The 8,584-nt window shown below is 38.8% G+C and overlaps 1 long non-coding RNA gene across 1 annotated transcript; it reads left to right on the plus strand.

Moving 5' to 3' along the window:
• Nucleotides 1–713: 713 nt before the first annotated feature.
• Nucleotides 714–7,931, plus strand: LOC138644927 (uncharacterized). The gene is made up of 3 exons (XR_011314687.1): nucleotides 714–4,976; nucleotides 5,164–5,229; nucleotides 7,518–7,931. It is a non-coding gene; the product is annotated as an uncharacterized lncRNA (long non-coding RNA).
• The last annotated feature ends 653 nt before the right edge of the window (nucleotides 7,932–8,584 follow it).

Raw genomic sequence — 8,584 nt, forward strand, 5'->3', positions numbered from 1 at the left:
ATAAAAGTAAAAATACAAACAAATCTTTAATATATATTTGTGTATTAAAATCCTGTTAAAAATATATTAGAATAATAAGATGTATATATATATAGCTAATTATAGCAGTGCCTGTGGCTCTAGGATGTCCCTATAATATAATTAATATGTCCCTATAAAAAAATCCTACAGGTCCAATATGACCAAATCAGCAGCGCTGAAGAGGAAAAAGTAAGGGGGAACAGTGAAAAAATGTGTAGGAGGTATAGATCGTTGTATAAACAGTGCGTGATAATAATGGTGCCTAATTATAAATGACAAAACACATGTGGTAAAAATAACCAAGAGGACCATATAGGAGGACACTTACTTATATCGTAGTAATAATAGCAGGGATCAACCGAGGCACACCAGGGCACCCCGACGCGCGTTTCGGATGCGTGTTCCTTCGTCAGGGGGTGACAATTAGCTAAATTACGGGCTTTATATAGTGTGGACCGCAGATGATTGCAGCTGCAATGTAGGCGGCGCATGCGCGGTCGGAGGACCCGGAAGCCGGCGCCGGAGACGCCACGTGACCGGACGCACAGGGAGAATCCCGGCGTTGCCAAGGCCACAATGACGCTCCTAGGCCCGGTAGACCAATAATATCAGGATGTGGCAATTTTATGGAAAATATCAACAAATTTATTGATTTTAAATTAAAACCATTGGTTGAAGAGTTGCCCTCGTTTGTGAAGGACACTAACGATTTTTTAAAGAAAATTGATGGACTCCACGTTGACAATGACACACTACTTGTGTCCTGCGATGTGGAGTCGTTGTACACAAATATCCGACACAATGACGGTCTAAGAGCTGCGCGGCATTTTTTAAATTCATCTATGATATCCAGTGATATGAGCAATTTTATTTTGGAACTTCTTCAATTCTCTCTGTCTCACAATTTTTTTATGTTCAAGGGGTCCTTCTACCTGCAGCTCCAGGGCACCGCTATGGGTGCATCTTTTGCGCCGGCGTATGCTAACCTTTTCCTGGGGCTGTGGGAGAGGGACCTCCTTGGGTCTGACCTTATGGCATCAATGGAGCGCATCCCATTATGGGTGCGCTTCATTGATGACATCTTTTTTATCTGGCAGGGTTCTAGAGTGTTACTCGATGATTTTATGGGACAACTTAACCAGAATTCTAGTAACATACATCTAACTTTTAAGTGTGACCCGAATTATATTGAATTCCTGGATGTATGTGTGAAGCGTGGAGTGGACAATTCCTTGATCACTGACCTATACCGAAAACCTACGTCCGTAAATTCGTTCCTCCATGCGACATCATCACATCCGAGGGCCATGATAAAAGCCATACCGACCGGACAGTTTCTACGTTTGAGAAGAATATGTACCAACGAAGAGGATTTTATAAAACAAGCTGCCGACCTCAAAGCCAGATTTGTTGAACAAGGCTACAGCCATAGATCAATTAAAAAGGCGTTCAATAGAGCCAAGCATACTAATAGACACCAGACCTTATATTCTACTATATCAAAACCATCCATTCAACCAGTCAGATACATTACCCAATTTCATGGTCAATCGGAATTGATGCGCCAACTCCTGACTAAATCTTGGCCTATCCTCCAAAGCGACCCAATAATAGCAAAATACATTGGTGATCGTCCTTTTATAACATTTAGGAGATCACGAAATTTGAGAGATACCCTAGTTAAAAGCCATTATGTGGGAGAACCAAAACCCTCTGTTTCCTTTCTGACTAAAATCAAACCAACACCAGGATGTAGACCATGCGGTAATTGTGTAGCCTGTCCGAATATCAAAAGAACTAATACATTTATGAATGCAAAAGGTACAACTACATATCAAATTAAACAATCTATAACGTGTACAACCAAAGCAGTGATCTACTTTGCTCAATGCCCCTGTTCCCTAATATATATTGGGATGACGACACGCCAGCTTAAAATTCGTGTTCGTGAACATATCTTGGGTATACAAGCTGCTAAGGATATTGTTGATGTCAATTTATTGAAAACAATACCCAAACATTTTAAATTGTACCATAATTGTGATGCATCCCTTTTGCATGTATTTGGTATTGACAAGATTGTAACGAATGAAAGGGGTGGTAAAATCAATAAACCATTATCACAACTTGAAACGAAATGGATTTGGCTACTAGGCACTGTGTCCCCTAACGGGTTAAATGAAAATTTAAGTTTTGCCCCATTCCTATGAATAATTATGTCCTCTTGATACTAATCACTTTTAGTGTAGTTCTCTATATATGTATGTATGTGAGTGTATGTGTAATATATGTATGTATATATGTGTGTATGTATGTATATGGTATATATATAATTTTATCATTTTAATTTTTGTGGTTTTAGATTGAGTGTGTATTATGCTTTGATACTAATTTTAATATTTTGTATACTATAGGTATATTTTAATATACTATATATTTGATACTTACCATTGATTGATGTGATCTGATGACCTGGAGGTGAACTGCGGTGTCCTCACCCTTGGGATACCCTGAATTGGATGGATGGACATGGCTTTGTCCCCTCTTCAACAAAGCCAGGTTACCCGTGGTAGGATTGCTGAAGGATTGTGGAGGGACCTCTTTGACTGTTATTCTGGCGGGTCTCGTGTTTGGAGATGAACATGGACTATTTGAAATATTCTTCCCTGCGGAATAGAACAAGCAATTGTTATTCATGGATGTTCCACATATATATATACCTTCTTATCATCTTTTTATTTTTATATCTATTATTATGGAATTATATATACTATATTGATTATTCTTCCTACGTGCTCTATAATACAAAAAATATATATATACATGTGCCAAACAATTCACAATTATCCCCAGAATTGTATTTAGATATAATGGTATTAGTGACCTTATATGGTCACCATTTAAATATAGTTTTTTATATTCAAAAAAAATTTTTCTAAATTGTATCCCACTTAGGTTTTGATATATTGCTGTGTATATATCGTTATTATCCTATGACATTGCCCGGATCCACTCACGTGATTTTTTTCACCCCCCTTCCTTTACATCTATTTCCCCCTGTATATTTGCTGTGGCATATACCATCTGATTTTTGTTTCAGATATATCCCGTTCTCCCTTATATTGCCCTGCTATGTGGCGGATCTGTTTACCATGATTCTGCCTCCTGACAATACTACCTCTGTTTTAATCATTGATCACATGAGACAATTTCCCTGTCTCTTACGCCCATGGTGCTGCCGCGGTGGTGCGCATGCGTGGTTGGGGTCCGGAGGTCGCGTCAGGAGCGTCATTGTGGCCTTGGCAACGCCGGGATTCTCCCTGTGCGTCCGGTCACGTGGCGTCTCCGGCGCCGGCTTCCGGGTCCTCCGACCGCGCATGCGCCGCCTACATTGCAGCTGCAATCATCTGCGGTCCACACTATATAAAGCCCGTAATTTAGCTAATTGTCACCCCCTGACGAAGGAACACGCATCCGAAACGCGCGTCGGGGTGCCCTGGTGTGCCTCGGTTGATCCCTGCTATTATTACTACGATATAAGTAAGTGTCCTCCTATATGGTCCTCTTGGTTATTTTTACCACATGTGTTTTGTCATTTATAATTAGGCACCATTATTATCACGCACTGTTTATACAACGATCTATACCTCCTACACATTTTTTCACTGTTCCCCCTTACTTTTTCCTCTTCAGCGCTGCTGATTTGGTCATATTGGACCTGTAGGATTTTTTTATAGGGACATATTAATTATATTATAGGGACATCCTAGAGCCACAGGCACTGCTATAATTAGCTATATATATATACATCTTATTATTCTAATATATTTTTAACAGGATTTTAATACACAAATATATATTAAAGATTTGTTTGTATTTTTATTTTTATTCTCAAGTGTTTTTGTATGGTCTGTTAGTGTCAAATAAATATTGTATATACCGGTATTTCCCGTGGTGATTGTTCTTTGGGGTTTACTCTATGGGGTTGAGCATGTTTTCCTATAAGTAATGTAGTGGTTACACTACACCTTTGGCATACTGGGTGTTTTCAGGGTGGTTACTTATATTTATCTTTTATATATATACATTTTAAAAAAATTTTTTTGTTAATATAACTTTTTATATATAGGTACTTCTTTCTATTTTACCCTGTTTTCGATAGTGTGCTTTGTTAATTATTATTTACTGTGTTTTGCACAGGCCATCCTCTTGCTCTACACATGGATTTTAAGTCCAGGGAACAGTCCTGGCAGGGACAAGTAAATATGGTATTTGGGGCTAACGGTGTAAGTGCTAGTGCTGCCGTGGGTCCACAATTTAATGATTTCTTTTATACCATCAAAAACTTGACATACAAGAGAACACGCTCATGGTGGAACCGGGCTTTTTTAGAGAACTATGTACAAAGGAAACTTATCCCTAGGGGCCTACGGATCCAAATTACACCATCATTTCCGGTCGAGGATGATGATTTTATTAATAAATGGGAAACAATATGCAATGAAACATCTATAAAGTTGATGGGTCTATTAATCCAATACAATATGAAAACCCTAACTGAGATCGATATACGGTTGGAAGAAACCCTTGGTAGAGCAAAAACAAATTTGACAAGTGATCAATTTGAATCAATTAATCCACAATTGGATAAATTGGTGGATCAGTGGGTAAAGGATATACAGGCAAGACAAACTGATAAACTACTCAGAGATCAGAGGGACATTGCCAACGGCAGAGTATACAGATGGCGGAAGCCACCAAATAGAGAAGAAGTACGGGAGCGGACTATGTCTACCAATTCTGATATGGTTAATGGTGATATTTCGTGTGCCTCCTCCTCCGTCTCTACATCAGTTTCAATCTATTCTACCCCTAAACGGAAGCGTGAACCCCGTTATATGCCAGCCAAGAAGAACTTTAGATATTCTCCTGACAATTACAAAGGCAATAATAAGGTAATTAATTTGAGTTCACACTGTTTCTCCCAAACTGAGATTGCTGTGTTGAACAAAGGTTTGATGTTTTGTCCCACAGCAAAATTTGATAAATTCACTGCAGTTAAGGACTTGCATTTATTCGCAAGAAAACTTATTTTTAAACGTCATTTTCATAATGAGGACTTAATGAGACTATTTCCAACAGAGACGGAGCAGGAGACACTGAATATCTTAGAAGAATTGGCACAGGAGCATATTGAAATTGAGGAAGGTAAGATTCCAAAATCAATACAACCCTGTTCTCGTAGATTTCCACCGCTATCTTCCTGTCCAACATTGGAGATATTTGTACAAACTGTCAGCAAGGAATTTGATAAAATCCCTTGCTATCCCAACATGGATAATCTCAGTCATGAGGAAAAGCAGAGTCTGGCTAAATTAAAAACAATGAATGATATTTTAATTAAACCCGCGGATAAGGGGGGGAGTATAGTAATCTGGCCTAAAATACTCTATGAGGCGGAAGCATTTAAACAGTTGAGAGTTGAGGTGTGTTATAAGAAACTCACATTTAATCCTCTTGAAAAATTTAGTAAAGAATTAATGGTGATTCTAAAGGAAGCTAATGGCAAGGGAATAATAACTAAAGAATTGTTTCTGGCTTTACAGGTTACTGAACCAATTATCCCCACAATGTACTTATTACCCAAAATACACAAGAACAGTACTACGCCGCCCGGTAGACCAATAATATCAGGATGTGGCAATTTTATGGAAAATATCAACAAATTTATTGATTTTAAATTAAAACCATTGGTTGAAGAGTTGCCCTCGTTTGTGAAGGACACTAACGATTTTTTAAAGAAAATTGATGGACTCCACGTTGACAATGACACACTACTTGTGTCCTGCGATGTGGAGTCGTTGTACACAAATATCCGACACAATGACGGTCTAAGAGCTGCGCGGCATTTTTTAAATTCATCTATGATATCCAGTGATATGAGCAATTTTATTTTGGAACTTCTTCAATTCTCTCTGTCTCACAATTTTTTTATGTTCAAGGGGTCCTTCTACCTGCAGCTCCAGGGCACCGCTATGGGTGCATCTTTTGCGCCGGCGTATGCTAACCTTTTCCTGGGGCTGTGGGAGAGGGACCTCCTTGGGTCTGACCTTATGGCATCAATGGAGCGCATCCCATTATGGGTGCGCTTCATTGATGACATCTTTTTTATCTGGCAGGGTTCTAGAGTGTTACTCGATGATTTTATGGGACAACTTAACCAGAATTCTAGTAACATACATCTAACTTTTAAGTGTGACCCGAATTATATTGAATTCCTGGATGTATGTGTGAAGCGTGGAGTGGACAATTCCTTGATCACTGACCTATACCGAAAACCTACGTCCGTAAATTCGTTCCTCCATGCGACATCATCACATCCGAGGGCCATGATAAAAGCCATACCGACCGGACAGTTTCTACGTTTGAGAAGAATATGTACCAACGAAGAGGATTTTATAAAACAAGCTGCCGACCTCAAAGCCAGATTTGTTGAACAAGGCTACAGCCATAGATCAATTAAAAAGGCGTTCAATAGAGCCAAGCATACTAATAGACACCAGACCTTATATTCTACTATATCAAAACCATCCATTCAACCAGTCAGATACATTACCCAATTTCATGGTCAATCGGAATTGATGCGCCAACTCCTGACTAAATCTTGGCCTATCCTCCAAAGCGACCCAATAATAGCAAAATACATTGGTGATCGTCCTTTTATAACATTTAGGAGATCACGAAATTTGAGAGATACCCTAGTTAAAAGCCATTATGTGGGAGAACCAAAACCCTCTGTTTCCTTTCTGACTAAAATCAAACCAACACCAGGATGTAGACCATGCGGTAATTGTGTAGCCTGTCCGAATATCAAAAGAACTAATACATTTATGAATGCAAAAGGTACAACTACATATCAAATTAAACAATCTATAACGTGTACAACCAAAGCAGTGATCTACTTTGCTCAATGCCCCTGTTCCCTAATATATATTGGGATGACGACACGCCAGCTTAAAATTCGTGTTCGTGAACATATCTTGGGTATACAAGCTGCTAAGGATATTGTTGATGTCAATTTATTGAAAACAATACCCAAACATTTTAAATTGTACCATAATTGTGATGCATCCCTTTTGCATGTATTTGGTATTGACAAGATTGTAACGAATGAAAGGGGTGGTAAAATCAATAAACCATTATCACAACTTGAAACGAAATGGATTTGGCTACTAGGCACTGTGTCCCCTAACGGGTTAAATGAAAATTTAAGTTTTGCCCCATTCCTATGAATAATTATGTCCTCTTGATACTAATCACTTTTAGTGTAGTTCTCTATATATGTATGTATGTGAGTGTATGTGTAATATATGTATGTATATATGTGTGTATGTATGTATATGGTATATATATAATTTTATCATTTTAATTTTTGTGGTTTTAGATTGAGTGTGTATTATGCTTTGATACTAATTTTAATATTTTGTATACTATAGGTATATTTTAATATACTATATATTTGATACTTACCATTGATTGATGTGATCTGATGACCTGGAGGTGAACTGCGGTGTCCTCACCCTTGGGATACCCTGAATTGGATGGATGGACATGGCTTTGTCCCCTCTTCAACAAAGCCAGGTTACCCGTGGTAGGATTGCTGAAGGATTGTGGAGGGACCTCTTTGACTGTTATTCTGGCGGGTCTCGTGTTTGGAGATGAACATGGACTATTTGAAATATTCTTCCCTGCGGAATAGAACAAGCAATTGTTATTCATGGATGTTCCACATATATATATACCTTCTTATCATCTTTTTATTTTTATATCTATTATTATGGAATTATATATACTATATTGATTATTCTTCCTACGTGCTCTATAATACAAAAAATATATATATACATGTGCCAAACAATTCACAATTATCTCCAGAATTGTATTTAGATATAATGGTATTAGTGACCTTATATGGTCACCATTTAAATATAGTTTTTTATATTCAAAACAATTTTTTCTAAATTGTATCCCACTTAGGTTTTGATATATTGCTGTGTATATATCGTTATTATCCTATGACATTGCCCGGATCCACTCACGTGATTTTTTTCACCCCCCTTCCTTTACATCTATTTCCCCCTGTATATTTGCTGTGGCATATACCATCTGATTTTTGTTTCAGATATATCCCGTTCTCCCTTATATTGCCCTGCTATGTGGCGGATCTGTTTACCATGATTCTGCCTCCTGACAATACTACCTCTGTTTTAATCATTGATCACATGAGACAATTTCCCTGTCTCTTACGCCCATGGTGCTGCCGCGGTGGTGCGCATGCGTGGTTGGGGTCCGGAGGTCGCGTCAGGAGCGTCATTGTGGCCTTGGCAACGCCGGGATTCTCCCTGTGCGTCCGGTCACGTGGCGTCTCCGGCGCCGGCTTCCGGGTCCTCCGACCGCGCATGCGCCGCCTACATTGCAGCTGCAATCATCTGCGGTCCACACTATATAAAGCCCGTAATTTAGCTAATTGTCACCCCCTGACGAAGGAACACGCATCCGAAAC

This window comes from Ranitomeya imitator, chromosome 7, assembly GCF_032444005.1.
Source record: "Ranitomeya imitator isolate aRanImi1 chromosome 7, aRanImi1.pri, whole genome shotgun sequence".
Lineage (NCBI taxonomy): Eukaryota > Metazoa > Chordata > Amphibia > Anura > Dendrobatidae > Ranitomeya > Ranitomeya imitator.